The sequence below is a fragment of the Balaenoptera physalus genome (assembly GCF_965194825.1).
Source record: "Balaenoptera physalus genome assembly, chromosome: 3".
Taxonomy (NCBI): domain Eukaryota; kingdom Metazoa; phylum Chordata; class Mammalia; order Artiodactyla; family Balaenopteridae; genus Balaenoptera; species Balaenoptera physalus.
Window position 1 is genome coordinate 39,007,940 of NC_138890.1, and position 26,044 is coordinate 39,033,983.

Below are 26,044 nucleotides of genomic sequence, written 5' to 3' on the forward strand. Positions count from 1 at the left end.
GCGGCCTGTGGTGTTTCTCGGTTATAATTTAGAGTGGAGTGTGCCCGGACAAACCCATAGAAGCTGATGTCTCCTTACTTTTGTTGGATTGTTAAATTTAATTTTTATTTTTTATTGGAGTAATTTTCCACTGTGTACATGGACCACTTCTACTTTGTGCATTCCTCGGTTGATGGACATTTTCATTGCTTCCAAGTGTTGGCTCTGGTAAATATTGTTGGAGTGCAGGATTGCCAGCCTGTGACTTTTGGATTGTCATTTTTTCAGGTGATAGGCCTAGGAGTGGGTGCAATTGATTGACTGGTAGCACCGTGTTTCCCTTTTCAAAGCACCTTCTTTGTGTTGTCATTAGTGGCTCTTACCACGTCCCCCTTAGAATGGAGGGTACGCATTTCTCCCCAATCGCTTCAGCATTTATTGTTTGCAGCATTTATGCTAATGGCCCTGCTAGCTGCTGTGAGCTGACAGGTTTTTGTAATTTGGGTTTGCATGTCTTTGAAAATGCGTAAAACTCATCATTTTTCTCCGTCGTTTTCTTTTCTGTTAAAAAAAAGGAAACAGTTGGGAGTACAATATGACTCTTGCAATTGTCTTCTTGGAATGTTGCCCTCTTTTGAAATTTTTGGTCGATTTTCCACCGCAGAATTTTTTTAGAGAGCAGGTGTCATTTACCGATCTGCAAGTTTGGTGAATATTTAGAGACCTTTAGCAATGGGTTTAAAGCTGCTGTTGTGGGAAGTGGCCTCAAGGAGGCAGCATTTCTCCATTCCCAAATCTGGGTACTAGGGCAGCAGAGCCTTTCTGGATGTCGTGTTCCTAGGTTGTAAGTTACATTGGAATGTGCATGGAGAAACCCCCATAAGTTTATGTCTCATTATTTCTTCTTAGTTTAAAAAATTTTTTTTATTTGGGGTAAAGCTTAGAATATTGTTTGTCCTAGGTGTACAAAATCTGGTTCATTTGTACATTATATATGTCTATTCACGTACAGATCCTCTTCCCATGGGAAATGTTACAGAGACTTCCGCAGACCTCCCTTGCTATATGGTCGGTCTTTTTGAGATATGTATATAATATGTGTTTGTATACATATAGTAACACTAATCTTAATTTATCCATTCCCCCCACCTTTCCTTTTAGATGAGCATAGTTTGTTTTCTAAGTCTGTGAGTATCTTTCTCTGTGGAAATATGTTCATTTGTGTCAGTTATTAGATAACGCCTATAAGTGATATCATAGAATATAGGTCTTTTGCTTTCTGACTTAGCTCATGTTTCGTGATTATCTCCAGACTCATTTGTGGTGCCTCAAAGAGCAATGGTTCATTGTTTTCCATGGCTAATATTCCATTGTGTACATGGACCACTTCTTCTTTATCCATTCACCTGTTGTTGGACATTTTGATTGCTTCACTGTCTTGGCTATTGTGAGTAAGGCTGCACTCCAGCTTTTGCAGCCTGTGTCTTCTCGATTCTTGTCTTCTCATGTAAGATGTCCAATGGTGCGCCTGCTGGATTGAATGGTGCCTCCATTTTTACTTATAAACAAAGCTCCTTTCTGTTCTCATTATTGGCTGTTGCCCTTTTATGTCTCACCAGCAGGTTGAGGGTACACAGTTCTCTAAAACCCCTTCAGCATTTACTGTTTGTAGACTTTTTGCTAATGGTTAGTCGACTGGTGTAAGTTGAAACTTTTTGTAGATTAGATTGCATGGGTCTAACACTTCCTGAGGTTGAGCTTTTATCCATTTTCCTTTTTTTTTTAAACGAGAGTGAGTAAAACTTACCTCTTCATACTCACTTCTTGAAACATTTGCCTGTTTTGAATTTTTTTGTCCATTCCCTACTTCACTATTTTTTAGGGCAGGTGTGCTTTACAGCCCTGAGTCCTTGTGAAAGTTAAGTGACCATTAGCTGTGAGTTTAAAGCTGCTCTTGCAGGAAATCGGCCACAAGGTGGCAGCATTTCTCCTTTACCAATTTTGGTTCCTAGGGAAACAGAGCCTTAATGGAAATGGTGTTCTAGGTTGTAAATTAGAATGGAATGTGCCAGGAAAAAGCCCTCTAAGTTTATGTCTCATTACTTCTTGTTCATATTTGTAATTTACTTTTTATTTTTTATCACAGCAAATTTGATTTCAATGGTTTGTTTGTTCTAGATGTGCAAGATGTGGTTCTTTCACACACATATATGTATCTATTCTTCCTCGCATCCTTTTCTCATGTAGGTTATGACACAATGTTGAGTAGTCTTCTCTTGGTCTTCCGTATGTCTTTGGTGATTATATATTTCCCTTGGTTTGTATATCTCTGTTAACCCCAATTTGGTAATGTATCCAATCCTGATACCTTTCTATTTGGTGAACCATAAGTTTTTTTAATGAATCTATGATTGCCTTTCTCTGTGGCAATTTCTTCATTGGTATCAATTTTTAGGTAACTCCTAAAAGTGATATGATAGGATATGTGTCTTTTGCTTTCTCACTTACTACAGGTGGCGTAATTACGTCTAGACTCACCTATGTTGCTGAAAATGGCGTTGTTTCCATTTTTTCACTAGCGAATATTCCATCTGTACATGGAGGAGTTCTTCTTAGTCCACCCATCTGTTGGTGGACATTTTACTTACTTCCATATATTGGCTATTGTAATAGTGTGCAAAGCAGATTTGCCTGCCTGTGTCTTTCTAATTCTCTCTTCTCAGACTATAGGTCGAAGAGTGGGCCTGCTGGATCATATGGTAGCTCAATGTTTACCTTTTTAAGGCACCTCCATTCTGTTCTCATTCGTGGCTCTTTCCAAGTTACCTCCCACTGAAAGTTAAGGGTATGCATTTCTCCACGACACCTTCAGCATTTATTGTTTGTAGTTTTCTTGCTGATGGTTATTCTGACAAGTGTGAGCTTATAACTCTTTGTGGTTGAATTCGCATGTGCCTCATAATCCGTTGAAATTGAGCTTTAAGGCATATCCTTTCTATTTTTCAAGCTGTGATTACCCCTTAGTTCTTCAAAGTGTTCTCTTAAAGTATGTGTCACATTTTGAAATGTTTTGGCCATTACCTGCCTCAAGACATTTTCAGGGCAGTTTTCATTTACAGTCCTGCAGTACTTGTTCCTATGAAATGACCATTAGCACAGGCTTTAAAGGCGCTTTTGCAGGTAACTGCCAGAGGGCGGCAGCCTTTCTATGTTCCCCACCCTGGTAACTAGGGAAAAGACCTTGCGGCCTGTGGTGTTTCTCGGTTATAATTTAGAGTGGAGTGTGCCCGGACAAACCCATAGAAGCTGATGTCTCCTTACTTTTGTTGGATTGTTAAATTTAATTTTTATTTTTTATTGGAGTAATTTTCCACTGTGTACATGGACCACTTCTACTTTGTGCATTCCTCGGTTGATGGACATTTTCATTGCTTCCAAGTGTTGGCTCTGGTAAATATTGTTGGAGTGCAGGATTGCCAGCCTGTGACTTTTGGATTGTCATTTTTTCAGGTGATAGGCCTAGGAGTGGGTGCGATTGATTGACTGGTAGCACCGTGTTTCCCTTTTCAAAGCACCTTCTTTGTGTTGTCATTAGTGGCTCTTACCACGTCCCCCTTAGAATGGAGGGTACGCATTTCTCCCCAATCGCTTCAGCATTTATTGTTTGCAGCATTTATGCTAATGGCCCTGCTAGCTGCTGTGAGCTGACAGGTTTTTGTAATTTGGGTTTGCATGTCTTTGAAAATGCGTAAAACTCATCATTTTTCTCCGTCGTTTTCTTTTCTGTTAAAAAAAAGGAAACAGTTGGGAGTACAATATGACTCTTGCAATTGTCTTCTTGGAATGTTGCCCTCTTTTGAAATTTTTGGTCGATTTTCCACCGCAGAATTTTTTTAGAGAGCAGGTGTCATTTACCGATCTGCAAGTTTGGTGAATATTTAGAGACCTTTAGCAATGGGTTTAAAGCTGCTGTTGTGGGAAGTGGCCTCAAGGAGGCAGCATTTCTCCATTCCCAAATCTGGGTACTAGGGCAGCAGAGCCTTTCTGGATGTCGTGTTCCTAGGTTGTAAGTTACATTGGAATGTGCATGGAGAAACCCCCATAAGTTTATGTCTCATTATTTCTTCTTAGTTTAAAAAATTTTTTTTATTTGGGGTAAAGCTTAGAATATTGTTTGTCCTAGGTGTACAAAATCTGGTTCATTTGTACATTATATATGTCTATTCACGTACAGATCCTCTTCCCATGGGAAATGTTACAGAGACTTCCGCAGACCTCCCTTGCTATATGGTCGGTCTTTTTGAGATATGTATATAATATGTGTTTGTATACATATAGTAACACTAATCTTAATTTATCCATTCCCCCCACCTTTCCTTTTAGATGAGCATAGTTTGTTTTCTAAGTCTGTGAGTATCTTTCTCTGTGGAAATATGTTCATTTGTGTCAGTTATTAGATAACGCCTATAAGTGATATCATAGAATATAGGTCTTTTGCTTTCTGACTTAGCTCATGTTTCGTGATTATCTCCAGACTCATTTGTGGTGCCTCAAAGAGCAATGGTTCATTGTTTTCCATGGCTAATATTCCATTGTGTACATGGACCACTTCTTCTTTATCCATTCACCTGTTGTTGGACATTTTGATTGCTTCACTGTCTTGGCTATTGTGAGTAAGGCTGCACTCCAGCTTTTGCAGCCTGTGTCTTCTCGATTCTTGTCTTCTCATGTAAGATGTCCAATGGTGCGCCTGCTGGATTGAATGGTACCTCCATTTTTACTTATAAACAAAGCTCCTTTCTGTTCTCATTATTGGCTGTTGCCCTTTTATGTCTCACCAGCAGGTTGAGGGTACACAGTTCTCTAAAACCCCTTCAGCATTTACTGTTTGTAGACTTTTTGCTAATGGTTAGTCGACTGGTGTAAGTTGAAACTTTTTGTAGATTAGATTGCATGGGTCTAACACTTCCTGAGGTTGAGCTTTTAACCATTTTCCTTTTTTTTTTAAACGAGAGTGAGTAAAACTTACCTCTTCATACTCACTTCTTGAAACATTTGCCTGTTTTGAATTTTTTTGTCCATTCCCTACTTCACTATTTTTTAGGGCAGGTGTGCTTTACAGCCCTGAGTCCTTGTGAAAGTTAAGTGACCATTAGCTGTGAGTTTAAAGCTGCTCTTGCAGGAAATCGGCCACAAGGTGGCAGCATTTCTCCTTTACCAATTTTGGTTCCTAGGGAAACAGAGCCTTAATGGAAATGGTGTTCTAGGTTGTAAATTAGAATGGAATGTGCCAGGAAAAAGCCCTCTAAGTTTATGTCTCATTACTTCTTGTTCATATTTGTAATTTACTTTTTATTTTTTATCACAGCAAATTTGATTTCAATGGTTTGTTTGTTCTAGATGTGCAAGATGTGGTTCTTTCACACACATATATGTATCTATTCTTCCTCGCATCCTTTTCTCATGTAGGTTATGACACAATGTTGAGTAGTCTTCTCTTGGTCTTCCGTATGTCTTTGGTGATTATATATTTCCCTTGGTTTGTATATCTCTGTTAACCCCAATTTGGTAATGTATCCAATCCTGATACCTTTCTATTTGGTGAACCATAAGTTTTTTTAATGAATCTATGATTGCCTTTCTCTGTGGCAATTTCTTCATTGGTATCAATTTTTAGGTAACTCCTAAAAGTGATATGATAGGATATGTGTCTTTTGCTTTCTCACTTACTACAGGTGGCGTAATTACGTCTAGACTCACCTATGTTGCTGAAAATGGCGTTGTTTCCATTTTTTCACTAGCGAATATTCCATCTGTACATGGAGGAGTTCTTCTTAGTCCACCCATCTGTTGGTGGACATTTTACTTACTTCCATATATTGGCTATTGTAATAGTGTGCAAAGCAGATTTGCCTGCCTGTGTCTTTCTAATTCTCTCTTCTCAGACTATAGGTCGAAGAGTGGGCCTGCTGGATCATATGGTAGCTCAATGTTTACCTTTTTAAGGCACCTCCATTCTGTTCTCATTCGTGGCTCTTTCCAAGTTACCTCCCACTGAAAGTTAAGGGTATGCATTTCTCCACGACACCTTCAGCATTTATTGTTTGTAGTTTTCTTGCTGATGGTTATTCTGACAAGTGTGAGCTTATAACTCTTTGTGGTTGAATTCGCATGTGCCTCATAATCCGTTGAAATTGAGCTTTAAGGCATATCCTTTCTATTTTTCAAGCTGTGATTACCCCTTAGTTCTTCAAAGTGTTCTCTTAAAGTATGTGTCACATTTGGAAATGTTTTGGCCATTACCTCCCTCAAGACATTTTGAGGGCAGGTTTCATTTACAGTCCTGCAGTAGTTGTTCCTATGAAATGACCATTAGCACAGGCTTTAAAGGTGCTTTTGCAGGTAACTGCCAGAGGGCGGCAGCCTTTCTATGTTCCCCACCCTGGTAACTAGGGAAAAGCCCTTGCGGCCTGTGGTGTTTCTCGGTTATAAATTAGAGTGGAGTGTGCTTGGACAAACCCACAGAAGCTGATGTCTCCTTACTTTTGTTGGATTGTTAAATTTAATTTTTATTTTTTATTGGAGTAATTTTCCACTGTGTACATGGACCACTTCTACTTTGTGCATTCCTCGGTTGATGGACATTTTCATTGCTTCCAAGTGTTGGCTCTGGTAAATATTGTTGGAGTGCAGGATTGCCAGCCTGTGACTTTTGGATTGTCATTTTTTCAGGTGATAGGCCTAGCAGTGGGTGCGATTGATTGACTGGTAGCACCGTGTTTCCCTTTTCAAAGCACCTTCTTTGTGTTGTCTTTAGTGGCTCTTACCACGTCCCCCTTAGAATCGAGGGTACGCATTTCTCCACAATCGCTTCAGCATTTATTGTTTGCAGCATTTATGCTAATGGCCCTTCTGGCTGCTGTGAGCTGATGATAGGTTTTTGTAATTTGGGTTTGCATGTCTTTGAAAATGCGTAAAACTCATCATTTTTCTCCGCCGTTTTCTTTTCTCTTAAAAAAAAGGAAACAATTGGAAGTACAATATAACTCTTGCAATTGTCCTCTTGGAAGTTTGCCCTCTTTTGAATTTTTTGGTCGATTTTCCACCGCAGAATTTTTTTAGAGAGCAGGTGTCATTTACCGATCTGCAAGTTTTGTGAATATTTAGTGACCTTTAGCAATGGGTTTAAAGCTGCTGTTGTGGGAAGTGGCCTCAAGGAGGCAGCATTTCTCCATTCCCAAATCTGGGTACTAGGACAGCAGAGCCTTTCTGGAAGTCGTTTTCCTAGGTTGTGAATTACATTGGAATGTGTATGGAGAAACCCCCATAAGTTTATGTCTCATTATTTCTTGTTGGTTTTTAAAATTTGTTTAATTGGAATAAAGCTTAGAATATTGTTTGTCCTAGGTGTACACAATCTGGTTCATTTGTACATTATATATTTCTATTCAAGTACAGATCCTCTTCCCATGTGAAGTGTTACAGAGGGCTCCACAGACCTCCCTTGCTATATGGTCGGTCTTTTTGAGATATGTATATAATATGTGTTTGTATACATATAGTAACACTAATCTTAATTTATCCATTCCCCCCACCTTTCCTTTTAGATGAGCATAGTTTGTTTTCTAAGTCTGTGAGTGTCTTTCTCTGTGGGAATATGTTCATTTGTGTCAGTTATTAGATAACGCCTATAAGTGATATCATAGAATATAGGTCTTTTGCTTTCCGACTTACCTCATGCTTCTTGATTATCTCCAGACTCATTTGTGGTGCCTCAAAGAGCAATGGTTCATGGTTTTCCATGGCTAATAGTCCATTGTGTACATGGACCACTTCTTCTTTATCCATTCACCTGTTGTTGGACATTTTGATTGCTTCACTGTCTTGGCTATTGTGAATAACGCTGCACTGTAGCTTTTGCAGCCTGTGTCTTCTCGATTCTTGTCTTCTTAGGTGAGAGGTCCAATGGTGCGCCTGCTGGATTGAATGGTACCTCCATTTTTACTTATAAACACAGCTCCTTTCTGTTCTCATTATTGGCTGTTACCACTTTACGTCTCACCAGCAGGTAGAGGGTACACAGTTCTCGAAATCCCCTTTAGCATTTATTTTTTGTAGATATTTTCCTGATGGTTAGTTGACTGGTGTGAGTTGAAACTTTTTGTAGATTAGATTGCATGGGTCTAACACTTCCTGAGGTTGAGCTTTATCCATTTTCCTTGTTTTAAAAAAGAGAGTGAGTAAAACTTACCTCTTCATACTCTCTTCTTGAAACATTTGCGTGTTTTGAATGTTTTTGTCCATTCCCTACTTCAGCACAATTTTTTAGGGAAGCTGTGTTTACAGCTCTGAGTCCTTGTGAATGTTAAGTGACCATTAGCTGTGAGTTTAAGGCTGCTCTTGCAGGAAACGGCCACAAGGTGGCAGCATTTCTCCTTTACCAACTTTGGGTACTAGGGAAACAGAGCCTTAATAGAAGTGGTGTTCTAGGTTGTAAATTAGAATGGAATGTGCCAGGAAAAACCCTTTAAGTTTATGTCTCATTACTTCTTGTTCATATTTGTAATTTACTTTATTATTTTTTATCACAGCAAATTTGATTACAATGGTTTGTTTGTCCTAGGTGTGTAAGATGTGGTTCTTTCACACATATACATGTATCTATTCTTCCTCACATACTTTTCCCATGTAGGTTATGACACAATATTCAGTAGTCTTCTCCTGGTCTTCCATGGTCTTTGGTTATATATATTTCACATGATGTGTATATCTCTGTTAACCCCAATATGGTAATGTATCCAATCCTCATACCTTTCTATTTGGTGAACCATAAGTTTTTTTAATGAATCTGTGATTGCCTTTCTCTGTGGCAATTTCTTCATTGGTATCAATTTTTAGGTAACTCCTAAAAGTGATATGACAGGATATGTGTCTTTTGCTTTCTCACTTACTACAGGTGGCGTGATTACGTCTGGACTCACCTATGTTGCTGCAGATGGCATTGTTTCCCTTTTTTCACTAGGGAATATTCCATCTGTACATGGAGGAGTTCTTCTTTGTCCACCCATCTGTTGGTGGACTTTTTGGTTACTTCCATATCTTGGCTCTTGCAATACTGTGCAATGCAGATTTGCCTGCCTGTGTCTTTCCAATTCTCTCTTCTTAGATTATAGGTCGAGGAGTGGGCCTGCTGGATCATATGTTAGCTCAGTGTTTACCATTTTAAGGCACCTTCATTCCGTTCTCATTCGTTGCTCTTTCCAAGTTACCTCCCACTTGAAGTTGAGAGTATGCATTTCTCGACAATACGTTCAGCATCTATTGTTTGTAGTTTTCTTGCTGATAGTTATTCTGACAAGTGTGAGCTTATAACTCTTTGTGGTTGAATTCGCATGTGCCTCATAATCCGTTGAAATTGAGCTTTAAGGCATAGCCTTTCTACTTTTCAAGCTGTGATTACCCCTTAGTTCGTCAAAGTGTTCTCTTAAAGTATGTGTCACATTTTGAAATGTTTTGGCCATTACCTGCCTCAAGACATTTTCAGGGCAGTTTTCATTTACAGTCCTGCAGTACTTGTTCCTATGAAATGACCATTAGCACAGGCTTTAAAGGCGCTTTTGCAGGTAACTGCCAGAGGGCGGCAGCCTTTCTATGTTCCCCACCCTGGTAACTAGGGAAAAGACCTTGCGGCCTGTGGTGTTTCTCGGTTATAATTTAGAGTGGAGTGTGCCCGGACAAACCCATAGAAGCTGATGTCTCCTTACTTTTGTTGGCTTGTTAAATTTAATTTTTATTTTTTATTGGAGTAATTTTCCACTGTGTACATGGACCACTTCTACTTTGTGCATTCCTCGGTTGATGGACATTTTCATTGCTTCCAAGTGTTGGCTCTGGTAAATATTGTTGGAGTGCAGGATTGCCAGCCTGTGACTTTTGGATTGTCATTTTTTCAGGTGATAGGCCTAGGAGTGGGTGCGATTGATTGACTGGTAGCACCGTGTTTCCCTTTTCAAAGCACCTTCTTTGTGTTGTCATTAGTGGCTCTTACCACGTCCCCCTTAGAATGGAGGGTACGCATTTCTCCCCAATCGCTTCAGCATTTATTGTTTGCAGCATTTATGCTAATGGCCCTGCTAGCTGCTGTGAGCTGACAGGTTTTTGTAATTTGGGTTTGCATGTCTTTGAAAATGCGTAAAACTCATCATTTTTCTCCGTCGTTTTCTTTTCTGTTAAAAAAAAGGAAACAGTTGGGAGTACAATATGACTCTTGCAATTGTCTTCTTGGAATGTTGCCCTCTTTTGAAATTTTTGGTCGATTTTCCACCGCAGAATTTTTTTAGAGAGCAGGTGTCATTTACCGATCTGCAAGTTTGGTGAATATTTAGAGACCTTTAGCAATGGGTTTAAAGCTGCTGTTGTGGGAAGTGGCCTCAAGGAGGCAGCATTTCTCCATTCCCAAATCTGGGTACTAGGGCAGCAGAGCCTTTCTGGATGTCGTGTTCCTAGGTTGTAAGTTACATTGGAATGTGCATGGAGAAACCCCCATAAGTTTATGTCTCATTATTTCTTCTTAGTTTAAAAAATTTTTTTTATTTGGGGTAAAGCTTAGAATATTGTTTGTCCTAGGTGTACAAAATCTGGTTCATTTGTACATTATATATGTCTATTCACGTACAGATCCTCTTCCCATGGGAAATGTTACAGAGACTTCCGCAGACCTCCCTTGCTATATGGTCGGTCTTTTTGAGATATGTATATAATATGTGTTTGTATACATATAGTAACACTAATCTTAATTTATCCATTCCCCCCACCTTTCCTTTTAGATGAGCATAGTTTGTTTTCTAAGTCTGTGAGTATCTTTCTCTGTGGAAATATGTTCATTTGTGTCAGTTATTAGATAACGCCTATAAGTGATATCATAGAATATAGGTCTTTTGCTTTCTGACTTAGCTCATGTTTCGTGATTATCTCCAGACTCATTTGTGGTGCCTCAAAGAGCAATGGTTCATTGTTTTCCATGGCTAATATTCCATTGTGTACATGGACCACTTCTTCTTTATCCATTCACCTGTTGTTGGACATTTTGATTGCTTCACTGTCTTGGCTATTGTGAGTAAGGCTGCACTCCAGCTTTTGCAGCCTGTGTCTTCTCGATTCTTGTCTTCTCATGTAAGATGTCCAATGGTGCGCCTGCTGGATTGAATGGTACCTCCATTTTTACTTATAAACAAAGCTCCTTTCTGTTCTCATTATTGGCTGTTGCCCTTTTATGTCTCACCAGCAGGTTGAGGGTACACAGTTCTCTAAAACCCCTTCAGCATTTACTGTTTGTAGACTTTTTGCTAATGGTTAGTCGACTGGTGTAAGTTGAAACTTTTTGTAGATTAGATTGCATGGGTCTAACACTTCCTGAGGTTGAGCTTTTATCCATTTTCCTTTTTTTTTTAAACGAGAGTGAGTAAAACTTACCTCTTCATACTCACTTCTTGAAACATTTGCCTGTTTTGAATTTTTTTGTCCATTCCCTACTTCACTATTTTTTAGGGCAGGTGTGCTTTACAGCCCTGAGTCCTTGTGAAAGTTAAGTGACCATTAGCTGTGAGTTTAAAGCTGCTCTTGCAGGAAATCGGCCACAAGGTGGCAGCATTTCTCCTTTACCAATTTTGGTTCCTAGGGAAACAGAGCCTTAATGGAAATGGTGTTCTAGGTTGTAAATTAGAATGGAATGTGCCAGGAAAAAGCCCTCTAAGTTTATGTCTCATTACTTCTTGTTCATATTTGTAATTTACTTTTTATTTTTTATCACAGCAAATTTGATTTCAATGGTTTGTTTGTTCTAGATGTGCAAGATGTGGTTCTTTCACACACATATATGTATCTATTCTTCCTCGCATCCTTTTCTCATGTAGGTTATGACACAATGTTGAGTAGTCTTCTCTTGGTCTTCCGTATGTCTTTGGTGATTATATATTTCCCTTGGTTTGTATATCTCTGTTAACCCCAATTTGGTAATGTATCCAATCCTGATACCTTTCTATTTGGTGAACCATAAGTTTTTTTAATGAATCTATGATTGCCTTTCTCTGTGGCAATTTCTTCATTGGTATCAATTTTTAGGTAACTCCTAAAAGTGATATGATAGGATATGTGTCTTTTGCTTTCTCACTTACTACAGGTGGCGTAATTACGTCTAGACTCACCTATGTTGCTGAAAATGGCGTTGTTTCCATTTTTTCACTAGCGAATATTCCATCTGTACATGGAGGAGTTCTTCTTAGTCCACCCATCTGTTGGTGGACATTTTACTTACTTCCATATATTGGCTATTGTAATAGTGTGCAAAGCAGATTTGCCTGCCTGTGTCTTTCTAATTCTCTCTTCTCAGACTATAGGTCGAAGAGTGGGCCTGCTGGATCATATGGTAGCTCAATGTTTACCTTTTTAAGGCACCTCCATTCTGTTCTCATTCGTGGCTCTTTCCAAGTTACCTCCCACTGAAAGTTAAGGGTATGCATTTCTCCACGACACCTTCAGCATTTATTGTTTGTAGTTTTCTTGCTGATGGTTATTCTGACAAGTGTGAGCTTATAACTCTTTGTGGTTGAATTCGCATGTGCCTCATAATCCGTTGAAATTGAGCTTTAAGGCATATCCTTTCTATTTTTCAAGCTGTGATTACCCCTTAGTTCTTCAAAGTGTTCTCTTAAAGTATGTGTCACATTTGGAAATGTTTTGGCCATTACCTCCCTCAAGACATTTTGAGGGCAGGTTTCATTTACAGTCCTGCAGTACTTGTTCCTATGAAATGACCATTAGCACAGGCTTTAAAGGTGCTTTTGCAGGTAACTGCCAGAGGGCGGCAGCCTTTCTATGTTCCCCACCCTGGTAACTAGGGAAAAGCCCTTGCGGCCTGTGGTGTTTCTCGGTTATAAATTAGAGTGGAGTGTGCCTGGACAAACCCACAGAAGCTGATGTCTCCTTACTTTTGTTGGATTGTTAAATTTAATTTTTATTTTTTATTGGAGTAATTTTCCACTGTGTACATGGACCACTTCTACTTTGTGCATTCCTCGGTTGATGGACATTTTCATTGCTTCCAAGTGTTGGCTCTGGTAAATATTGTTGGAGTGCAGGATTGCCAGCCTGTGACTTTTGGATTGTCATTTTTTCAGGTGATAGGCCTAGCAGTGGGTGCGATTGATTGACTGGTAGCACCGTGTTTCCCTTTTCAAAGCACCTTCTTTGTGTTGTCTTTAGTGGCTCTTACCACGTCCCCCTTAGAATCGAGGGTACGCATTTCTCCACAATCGCTTCAGCATTTATTGTTTGCAGCATTTATGCTAATGGCCCTTCTGGCTGCTGTGAGCTGATGATAGGTTTTTGTAATTTGGGTTTGCATGTCTTTGAAAATGCGTAAAACTCATCATTTTTCTCCGCCGTTTTCTTTTCTCTTAAAAAAAAGGAAACAATTGGAAGTACAATATAACTCTTGCAATTGTCCTCTTGGAAGTTTGCCCTCTTTTGAATTTTTTGGTCGATTTTCCACCGCAGAATTTTTTTAGAGAGCAGGTGTCATTTACCGATCTGCAAGTTTTGTGAATATTTAGTGACCTTTAGCAATGGGTTTAAAGCTGCTGTTGTGGGAAGTGGCCTCAAGGAGGCAGCATTTCTCCATTCCCAAATCTGGGTACTAGGACAGCAGAGCCTTTCTGGAAGTCGTTTTCCTAGGTTGTGAATTACATTGGAATGTGTATGGAGAAACCCCCATAAGTTTATGTCTCATTATTTCTTGTTGGTTTTTAAAATTTGTTTAATTGGAATAAAGCTTAGAATATTGTTTGTCCTAGGTGTACACAATCTGGTTCATTTGTACATTATATATTTCTATTCAAGTACAGATCCTCTTCCCATGTAAAGTGTTACAGAGGGCTCCACAGACCTCCCTTGCTATATGGTCGGTCTTTTTGAGATATGTATATAATGTGTTTGTATACATATAGTAACACTAATCTTAATTTATCCATTCCCCCCACCTTTCCTTTTAGATGAGCATAGTTTGTTTTCTAAGTCTGTGAGTGTCTTTCTCTGTGGGAATATGTTCATTTGTGTCAGTTATTAGATAACGCCTATAAGTGATATCATAGAATATAGGTCTTTTGCTTTCCGACTTACCTCATGCTTCTTGATTATCTCCAGACTCATTTGTGGTGCCTCAAAGAGCAATGGTTCATGGTTTTCCATGGCTAATAGTCCATTGTGTACATGGACCACTTCTTCTTTATCCATTCACCTGTTGTTGGACATTTTGATTGCTTCACTGTCTTGGCTATTGTGAATAACGCTGCACTGTAGCTTTTGCAGCCTGTGTCTTCTCGATTCTTGTCTTCTTAGGTGAGAGGTCCAATGGTGCGCCTGCTGGATTGAATGGTACCTCCATTTTTACTTATAAACACAGCTCCTTTCTGTTCTCATTATTGGCTGTTACCACTTTACGTCTCACCAGCAGGTAGAGGGTACACAGTTCTCGAAATCCCCTTTAGCATTTATTTTTTGTAGATATTTTCCTGATGGTTAGTTGACTGGTGTGAGTTGAAACTTTTTGTAGATTAGATTGCATGGGTCTAACACTTCCTGAGGTTGAGCTTTATCCATTTTCCTTGTTTTAAAAAAGAGAGTGAGTAAAACTTACCTCTTCATACTCTCTTCTTGAAACATTTGCGTGTTTTGAATGTTTTTGTCCATTCCCTACTTCAGCACAATTTTTTAGGGAAGCTGTGTTTACAGCTCTGAGTCCTTGTGAATGTTAAGTGACCATTAGCTGTGAGTTTAAGGCTGCTCTTGCAGGAAACGGCCACAAGGTGGCAGCATTTCTCCTTTACCAACTTTGGGTACTAGGGAAACAGAGCCTTAATAGAAGTGGTGTTCTAGGTTGTAAATTAGAATGGAATGTGCCAGGAAAAACCCTTTAAGTTTATGTCTCATTACTTCTTGTTCATATTTGTAATTTATTATTTTTTATCACAGCAAATTTGATTACAATGGTTTGTTTGTCCTAGGTGTGTAAGATGTGGTTCTTTCACACATATACATGTATCTATTCTTCCTCACATACTTTTCCCATGTAGGTTATGACACAATATTCAGTAGTCTTCTCCTGGTCTTCCATGGTCTTTGGTTATATATATTTCACATGATGTGTATATCTCTGTTAACCCCAATATGGTAATGTATCCAATCCTCATACCTTTCTATTTGGTGAACCATAAGTTTTTTTAATGAATCTGTGATTGCCTTTCTCTGTGGCAATTTCTTCATTGGTATCAATTTTTAGGTAACTCCTAAAAGTGATATGACAGGATATGTGTCTTTTGCTTTCTCACTTACTACAGGTGGCGTGATTACGTCTGGACTCACCTATGTTGCTGCAGATGGCATTGTTTCCCTTTTTTCACTAGGGAATATTCCATCTGTACATGGAGGAGTTCTTCTTTGTCCACCCATCTGTTGGTGGACTTTTTGGTTACTTCCATATCTTGGCTCTTGCAATACTGTGCAATGCAGATTTGCCTGCCTGTGTCTTTCCAATTCTCTCTTCTTAGATTATAGGTCGAGGAGTGGGCCTGCTGGATCATATGTTAGCTCAGTGTTTACCATTTTAAGGCACCTTCATTCCGTTCTCATTCGTTGCTCTTTCCAAGTTACCTCCCACTTGAAGTTGAGAGTATGCATTTCTCGACAATACGTTCAGCATCTATTGTTTGTAGTTTTCTTGCTGATAGTTATTCTGACAAGTGTGAGCTTATAACTCTTTGTGGTTGAATTCGCATGTGCCTCATAATCCGTTGAAATTGAGCTTTAAGGCATAGCCTTTCTACTTTTCAAGCTGTGATTACCCCTTAGTTCGTCAAAGTGTTCTCTTAAAGTATGTGTCACATTTTGAAATGTTTTGGCCATTACCTGCCTCAAGACATTTTCAGGGCAGTTTTCATTTACAGTCCTGCAGTACTTGTTCCTATGAAATGACCATTAGCACAGGCTTTAAAGGCGCTTTTGCAGGTAACTGCCAGAGGGCGGCAGCCTTTCTATGTTCCCCACCCTGGTAACTAGGGAAAAGACCTTGCGGCCTGTGGTGTTTCTCGGTTATAATTTAGAGTGGAGTGTGCCCGGACAAACCCATAGAAGCTGATGTCTCCTTACTTTTGTTGGATTGTTAAATTTAATTTTTATTTTTTATTGGAGTAATTTTCCACTGTGTACATGGACCACTTCTACTTTGTGCATTCCTCGGTTGATGGACATTTTCATTGCTTCCAAGTGTTGGCTCTGGTAAATATTGTTGGAGTGCAGGATTGCCAGCCTGTGACTTTTGGATTGTCATTTTTTCAGGTGATAGGCCTAGGAGTGGGTGCGATTGATTGACTGGTAGCACCGTGTTTCCCTTTTCAAAGCACCTTCTTTGTGTTGTCATTAGTGGCTCTTACCACGTCCCCCTTAGAATGGAGGGTACGCATTTCTCCCCAATCGCTTCAGCATTTATTGTTTGCAGCATTTATGCTAATGGCCCTGCTAGCTGCTGTGAGCTGACAGGTTTTTGTAATTTGGGTTTGCATGTCTTTGAAAATGCGTAAAACTCATCATTTTTCTCCGTCGTTTTCTTTTCTGTTAAAAAAAAGGAAACAGTTGGGAGTACAATATGACTCTTGCAATTGTCTTCTTGGAATGTTGCCCTCTTTTGAAATTTTTGGTCGATTTTCCACCGCAGAATTTTTTTAGAGAGCAGGTGTCATTTACCGATCTGCAAGTTTGGTGAATATTTAGAGACCTTTAGCAATGGGTTTAAAGCTGCTGTTGTGGGAAGTGGCCTCAAGGAGGCAGCATTTCTCCATTCCCAAATCTGGGTACTAGGGCAGCAGAGCCTTTCTGGATGTCGTGTTCCTAGGTTGTAAGTTACATTGGAATGTGCATGGAGAAACCCCCATAAGTTTATGTCTCATTATTTCTTCTTAGTTTTAAAAATTTTTTTTATTTGGGGTAAAGCTTAGAATATTGTTTGTCCTAGGTGTACAAAATCTGGTTCATTTGTACATTATATATGTCTATTCACGTACAGATCCTCTTCCCGTGGGAAATGTTACAGAGACTTCCGCAGACCTCCCTTGCTATATGGTCGGTCTTTTTGAGATATGTATATAATATGTGTTTGTATACATATAGTAACACTAATCTTAATTTATCCATTCCCCCCACCTTTCCTTTTAGATGAGCATAGTTTGTTTTCTAAGTCTGTGAGTATCTTTCTCTGTGGAAATATGTTCATTTGTGTCAGTTATTAGATAACGCCTATAAGTGATATCATAGAATATAGGTCTTTTGCTTTCTGACTTAGCTCATGTTTCGTGATTATCTCCAGACTCATTTGTGGTGCCTCAAAGAGCAATGGTTCATTGTTTTCCATGGCTAATATTCCATTGTGTACATGGACCACTTCTTCTTTATCCATTCACCTGTTGTTGGACATTTTGATTGCTTCACTGTCTTGGCTATTGTGAGTAAGGCTGCACTCCAGCTTTTGCAGCCTGTGTCTTCTCGATTCTTGTCTTCTCATGTAAGATGTCCAATGGTGCGCCTGCTGGATTGAATGGTACCTCCATTTTTACTTATAAACAAAGCTCCTTTCTGTTCTCATTATTGGCTGTTGCCCTTTTATGTCTCACCAGCAGGTTGAGGGTACACAGTTCTCTAAAACCCCTTCAGCATTTACTGTTTGTAGACTTTTTGCTAATGGTTAGTCGACTGGTGTAAGTTGAAACTTTTTGTAGATTAGATTGCATGGGTCTAACACTTCCTGAGGTTGAGCTTTTATCCATTTTCCTTTTTTTTTTAAACGAGAGTGAGTAAAACTTACCTCTTCATACTCTCTTCTTGAAACATTTGCGTGTTTTGAATGTTTTTGTCCATTCCCTACTTCAGCACAATTTTTTAGGGAAGCTGTGTTTACAGCTCTGAGTCCTTGTGAATGTTAAGTGACCATTAGCTGTGAGTTTAAGGCTGCTCTTGCAGGAAACGGCCACAAGGTGGCAGCATTTCTCCTTTACCAACTTTGGGTACTAGGGAAACAGAGCCTTAATAGAAGTGGTGTTCTAGGTTGTAAATTAGAATGGAATGTGCCAGGAAAAACCCTTTAAGTTTATGTCTCATTACTTCTTGTTCATATTTGTAATTTATTATTTTTTATCACAGCAAATTTGATTACAATGGTTTGTTTGTCCTAGGTGTGTAAGATGTGGTTCTTTCACACATATACATGTATCTATTCTTCCTCACATACTTTTCCCATGTAGGTTATGACACAATATTCAGTAGTCTTCTCCTGGTCTTCCATGGTCTTTGGTTATATATATTTCACATGATGTGTATATCTCTGTTAACCCCAATATGGTAATGTATCCAATCCTCATACCTTTCTATTTGGTGAACCATAAGTTTTTTTAATGAATCTGTGATTGCCTTTCTCTGTGGCAATTTCTTCATTGGTATCAATTTTTAGGTAACTCCTAAAAGTGATATGACAGGATATGTGTCTTTTGCTTTCTCACTTACTACAGGTGGCGTGATTACGTCTGGACTCACCTATGTTGCTGCAGATGGCATTGTTTCCCTTTTTTCACTAGGGAATATTCCATCTGTACATGGAGGAGTTCTTCTTTGTCCACCCATCTGTTGGTGGACTTTTTGGTTACTTCCATATCTTGGCTCTTGCAATACTGTGCAATGCAGATTTGCCTGCCTGTGTCTTTCCAATTCTCTCTTCTTAGATTATAGGTCGAGGAGTGGGCCTGCTGGATCATATGTTAGCTCAGTGTTTACCATTTTAAGGCACCTTCATTCCGTTCTCATTCGTTGCTCTTTCCAAGTTACCTCCCACTTGAAGTTGAGAGTATGCATTTCTCGACAATACGTTCAGCATCTATTGTTTGTAGTTTTCTTGCTGATAGTTATTCTGACAAGTGTGAGCTTATAACTCTTTGTGGTTGAATTCGCATGTGCCTCATAATCCGTTGAAATTGAGCTTTAAGGCATAGCCTTTCTACTTTTCAAGCTGTGATTACCCCTTAGTTCGTCAAAGTGTTCTCTTAAAGTATGTGTCACATTTTGAAATGTTTTGGCCATTACCTGCCTCAAGACATTTTCAGGGCAGTTTTCATTTACAGTCCTGCAGTACTTGTTCCTATGAAATGACCATTAGCACAGGCTTTAAAGGCGCTTTTGCAGGTAACTGCCAGAGGGCGGCAGCCTTTCTATGTTCCCCACCCTGGTAACTAGGGAAAAGACCTTGCGGCCTGTGGTGTTTCTCGGTTATAATTTAGAGTGGAGTGTGCCCGGACAAACCCATAGAAGCTGATGTCTCCTTACTTTTGTTGGATTGTTAAATTTAATTTTTATTTTTTATTGGAGTAATTTTCCACTGTGTACATGGACCACTTCTACTTTGTGCATTCCTCGGTTGATGGACATTTTCATTGCTTCCAAGTGTTGGCTCTGGTAAATATTGTTGGAGTGCAGGATTGCCAGCCTGTGACTTTTGGATTGTCATTTTTTCAGGTGATAGGCCTAGGAGTGGGTGCGATTGATTGACTGGTAGCACCGTGTTTCCCTTTTCAAAGCACCTTCTTTGTGTTGTCATTAGTGGCTCTTACCACGTCCCCCTTAGAATGGAGGGTACGCATTTCTCCCCAATCGCTTCAGCATTTATTGTTTGCAGCATTTATGCTAATGGCCCTGCTAGCTGCTGTGAGCTGACAGGTTTTTGTAATTTGGGTTTGCATGTCTTTGAAAATGCGTAAAACTCATCATTTTTCTCCGTCGTTTTCTTTTCTGTTAAAAAAAAGGAAACAGTTGGGAGTACAATATGACTCTTGCAATTGTCTTCTTGGAATGTTGCCCTCTTTTGAAATTTTTGGTCGATTTTCCACCGCAGAATTTTTTTAGAGAGCAGGTGTCATTTACCGATCTGCAAGTTTGGTGAATATTTAGAGACCTTTAGCAATGGGTTTAAAGCTGCTGTTGTGGGAAGTGGCCTCAAGGAGGCAGCATTTCTCCATTCCCAAATCTGGGTACTAGGGCAGCAGAGCCTTTCTGGATGTCGTGTTCCTAGGTTGTAAGTTACATTGGAATGTGCATGGAGAAACCCCCATAAGTTTATGTCTCATTATTTCTTCTTAGTTTTAAAAATTTTTTTTATTTGGGGTAAAGCTTAGAATATTGTTTGTCCTAGGTGTACAAAATCTGGTTCATTTGTACATTATATATGTCTATTCACGTACAGATCCTCTTCCCGTGGGAAATGTTACAGAGACTTCCGCAGACCTCCCTTGCTATATGGTCGGTCTTTTTGAGATATGTATATAATATGTGTTTGTATACATATAGTAACACTAATCTTAATTTATCCATTCCCCCCACCTTTCCTTTTAGATGAGCATAGTTTGTTTTCTAAGTCTGTGAGTATCTTTCTCTGTGGAAATATGTTCATTTGTGTCAGTTATTAGATAACGCCTATAAGTGATATCATAGAATATAGGTCTTTTGCTTTCTGACTTAGCTCATGTTTCGTGATTATCTCCAGACTCATTTGTGGTGCCTCAAAGAGCAATGGTTCATTGTTTTCCATGGCTAATATTCCATTGTGTACATGGACCACTTCTTCTTTATCCATTCACCTGTTGTTGGACATTTTGATTGCTTCACTGTCTTGGCTATTGTGAGTAAGGCTGCACTCCAGCTTTTGCAGCCTGTGTCTTCTCGATTCTTGTCTTCTCATGTAAGATGTCCAATGGTGCGCCTGCTGGATTGAATGGTACCTCCATTTTTACTTATAAACAAAGCTCCTTTCTGTTCTCATTATTGGCTGTTGCCCTTTTATGTCTCACCAGCAGGTTGAGGGTACACAGTTCTCTAAAACCCCTTCAGCATTTACTGTTTGTAGACTTTTTGCTAATGGTTAGTCGACTGGTGTAAGTTGAAACTTTTTGTAGATTAGATTGCATGGGTCTAACACTTCCTGAGGTTGAGCTTTTATCCATTTTCCTTTTTTTTTTAAACGAGAGTGAGTAAAACTTACCTCTTCATACTCACTTCTTGAAACATTTGCCTGTTTTGAATTTTTTTGTCCATTCCCTACTTCACTATTTTTTAGGGCAGGTGTGCTTTACAGCCCTGAGTCCTTGTGAAAGTTAAGTGACCATTAGCTGTGAGTTTAAAGCTGCTCTTGCAGGAAATCGGCCACAAGGTGGCAGCATTTCTCCTTTACCAATTTTGGTTCCTAGGGAAACAGAGCCTTAATGGAAATGGTGTTCTAGGTTGTAAATTAGAATGGAATGTGCCAGGAAAAAGCCCTCTAAGTTTATGTCTCATTACTTCTTGTTCATATTTGTAATTTACTTTTTATTTTTTATCACAGCAAATTTGATTTCAATGGTTTGTTTGTTCTAGATGTGCAAGATGTGGTTCTTTCACACACATATATGTATCTATTCTTCCTCGCATCCTTTTCTCATGTAGGTTATGACACAATGTTGAGTAGTCTTCTCTTGGTCTTCCGTATGTCTTTGGTGATTATATATTTCCCTTGGTTTGTATATCTCTGTTAACCCCAATTTGGTAATGTATCCAATCCTGATACCTTTCTATTTGGTGAACCATAAGTTTTTTTAATGAATCTATGATTGCCTTTCTCTGTGGCAATTTCTTCATTGGTATCAATTTTTAGGTAACTCCTAAAAGTGATATGATAGGATATGTGTCTTTTGCTTTCTCACTTACTACAGGTGGCGTAATTACGTCTAGACTCACCTATGTTGCTGAAAATGGCGTTGTTTCCATTTTTTCACTAGCGAATATTCCATCTGTACATGGAGGAGTTCTTCTTAGTCCACCCATCTGTTGGTGGACATTTTACTTACTTCCATATATTGGCTATTGTAATAGTGTGCAAAGCAGATTTGCCTGCCTGTGTCTTTCTAATTCTCTCTTCTCAGACTATAGGTCGAAGAGTGGGCCTGCTGGATCATATGGTAGCTCAATGTTTACCTTTTTAAGGCACCTCCATTCTGTTCTCATTCGTGGCTCTTTCCAAGTTACCTCCCACTGAAAGTTAAGGGTATGCATTTCTCCACGACACCTTCAGCATTTATTGTTTGTAGTTTTCTTGCTGATGGTTATTCTGACAAGTGTGAGCTTATAACTCTTTGTGGTTGAATTCGCATGTGCCTCATAATCCGTTGAAATTGAGCTTTAAGGCATATCCTTTCTATTTTTCAAGCTGTGATTACCCCTTAGTTCTTCAAAGTGTTCTCTTAAAGTATGTGTCACATTTGGAAATGTTTTGGCCATTACCTCCCTCAAGACATTTTGAGGGCAGGTTTCATTTACAGTCCTGCAGTACTTGTTCCTATGAAATGACCATTAGCACAGGCTTTAAAGGTGCTTTTGCAGGTAACTGCCAGAGGGCGGCAGCCTTTCTATGTTCCCCACCCTGGTAACTAGGGAAAAGCCCTTGCGGCCTGTGGTGTTTCTCGGTTATAAATTAGAGTGGAGTGTGCCTGGACAAACCCACAGAAGCTGATGTCTCCTTACTTTTGTTGGATTGTTAAATTTAATTTTTATTTTTTATTGGAGTAATTTTCCACTGTGTACATGGACCACTTCTACTTTGTGCATTCCTCGGTTGATGGACATTTTCATTGCTTCCAAGTGTTGGCTCTGGTAAATATTGTTGGAGTGCAGGATTGCCAGCCTGTGACTTTTGGATTGTCATTTTTTCAGGTGATAGGCCTAGCAGTGGGTGCGATTGATTGACTGGTAGCACCGTGTTTCCCTTTTCAAAGCACCTTCTTTGTGTTGTCTTTAGTGGCTCTTACCACGTCCCCCTTAGAATCGAGGGTACGCATTTCTCCACAATCGCTTCAGCATTTATTGTTTGCAGCATTTATGCTAATGGCCCTTCTGGCTGCTGTGAGCTGATGATAGGTTTTTGTAATTTGGGTTTGCATGTCTTTGAAAATGCGTAAAACTCATCATTTTTCTCCGCCGTTTTCTTTTCTCTTAAAAAAAAGGAAACAATTGGAAGTACAATATAACTCTTGCAATTGTCCTCTTGGAAGTTTGCCCTCTTTTGAATTTTTTGGTCGATTTTCCACCGCAGAATTTTTTTAGAGAGCAGGTGTCATTTACCGATCTGCAAGTTTTGTGAATATTTAGTGACCTTTAGCAATGGGTTTAAAGCTGCTGTTGTGGGAAGTGGCCTCAAGGAGGCAGCATTTCTCCATTCCCAAATCTGGGTACTAGGACAGCAGAGCCTTTCTGGAAGTCGTTTTCCTAGGTTGTGAATTACATTGGAATGTGTATGGAGAAACCCCCATAAGTTTATGTCTCATTATTTCTTGTTGGTTTTTAAAATTTGTTTAATTGGAATAAAGCTTAGAATATTGTTTGTCCTAGGTGTACACAATCTGGTTCATTTGTACATTATATATTTCTATTCAAGTACAGATCCTCTTCCCATGTAAAGTGTTACAGAGGGCTCCACAGACCTCCCTTGCTATATGGTCGGTCTTTTTGAGATATGTATATAATATGTGTTTGTATACATATAGTAACACTAATCTTAATTTATCCATTCCCCCCACCTTTCCTTTTAGATGAGCATAGTTTGTTTTCTAAGTCTGTGAGTGTCTTTCTCTGTGGGAATATGTTCATTTGTGTCAGTTATTAGATAACGCCTATAAGTGATATCATAGAATATAGGTCTTTTGCTTTCCGACTTACCTCATGCTTCTTGATTATCTCCAGACTCATTTGTGGTGCCTCAAAGAGCAATGGTTCATGGTTTTCCATGGCTAATAGTCCATTGTGTACATGGACCACTTCTTCTTTATCCATTCACCTGTTGTTGGACATTTTGATTGCTTCACTGTCTTGGCTATTGTGAATAACGCTGCACTGTAGCTTTTGCAGCCTGTGTCTTCTCGATTCTTGTCTTCTTAGGTGAGAGGTCCAATGGTGCGCCTGCTGGATTGAATGGTACCTCCATTTTTACTTATAAACACAGCTCCTTTCTGTTCTCATTATTGGCTGTTACCACTTTACGTCTCACCAGCAGGTAGAGGGTACACAGTTCTCGAAATCCCCTTTAGCATTTATTTTTTGTAGATATTTTCCTGATGGTTAGTTGACTGGTGTGAGTTGAAACTTTTTGTAGATTAGATTGCATGGGTCTAACACTTCCTGAGGTTGAGCTTTATCCATTTTCCTTGTTTTAAAAAAGAGAGTGAGTAAAACTTACCTCTTCATACTCTCTTCTTGAAACATTTGCGTGTTTTGAATGTTTTTGTCCATTCCCTACTTCAGCACAATTTTTTAGGGAAGCTGTGTTTACAGCTCTGAGTCCTTGTGAATGTTAAGTGACCATTAGCTGTGAGTTTAAGGCTGCTCTTGCAGGAAACGGCCACAAGGTGGCAGCATTTCTCCTTTACCAACTTCGGGTACTAGGGAAACAGAGCCTTAATAGAAGTGGTGTTCTAGGTTGTAAATTAGAATGGAATGTGCCAGGAAAAACCCTTTAAGTTTATGTCTCATTACTTCTTGTTCATATTTGTAATTTATTATTTTTTATCACAGCAAATTTGATTACAATGGTTTGTTTGTCCTAGGTGTGTAAGATGTGGTTCTTTCACACATATACATGTATCTATTCTTCCTCACATACTTTTCCCATGTAGGTTATGACACAATATTCAGTAGTCTTCTCCTGGTCTTCCATGGTCTTTGGTTATATATATTTCACATGATGTGTATATCTCTGTTAACCCCAATATGGTAATGTATCCAATCCTCATACCTTTCTATTTGGTGAACCATAAGTTTTTTTAATGAATCTGTGATTGCCTTTCTCTGTGGCAATTTCTTCATTGGTATCAATTTTTAGGTAACTCCTAAAAGTGATATGACAGTATATGTGTCTTTTGCTTTCTCACTTACTACAGGTGGCGTGATTACGTCTGGACTCACCTATGTTGCTGCAGATGGCGTTGTTTCCCTTTTTTCACTAGGGAATATTCCATCTGTACATGGAGGAGTTCTTCTTTGTCCACCCATCTGTTGGTGGACTTTTTGGTTACTTCCATATCTTGGCTCTTGCAATACTGTGCAATGCAGATTTGCCTGCCTGTGTCTTTCCAATTCTCTCTTCTTAGATTATAGGTCGAGGAGTGGGCCTGCTGGATCATATGTTAGCTCAGTGTTTACCATTTTAAGGCACCTTCATTCCGTTCTCATTCGTTGCTCTTTCCAAGTTACCTCCCACTTGAAGTTGAGAGTATGCATTTCTCGACAATACGTTCAGCATCTATTGTTTGTAGTTTTCTTGCTGATAGTTATTCTGACAAGTGTGAGCTTATAACTCTTTGTGGTTGAATTCGCATGTGCCTCATAATCCGTTGAAATTGAGCTTTAAGGCATAGCCTTTCTACTTTTCAAGCTGTGATTACCCCTTAGTTCGTCAAAGTGTTCTCTTAAAGTATGTGTCACATTTTGAAATGTTTTGGCCATTACCTGCCTCAAGACATTTTCAGGGCAGTTTTCATTTACAGTCCTGCAGTACTTGTTCCTATGAAATGACCATTAGCACAGGCTTTAAAGGCGCTTTTGCAGGTAACTGCCAGAGGGCGGCAGCCTTTCTATGTTCCCCACCCTGGTAACTAGGGAAAAGACCTTGCGGCCTGTGGTGTTTCTCGGTTATAATTTAGAGTGGAGTGTGCCCGGACAAACCCATAGAAGCTGATGTCTCCTTACTTTTGTTGGATTGTTAAATTTAATTTTTATTTTTTATTGGAGTAATTTTCCACTGTGTACATGGACCACTTCTACTTTGTGCATTCCTCGGTTGATGGACATTTTCATTGCTTCCAAGTGTTGGCTCTGGTAAATATTGTTGGAGTGCAGGATTGCCAGCCTGTGACTTTTGGATTGTCATTTTTTCAGGTGATAGGCCTAGGAGTGGGTG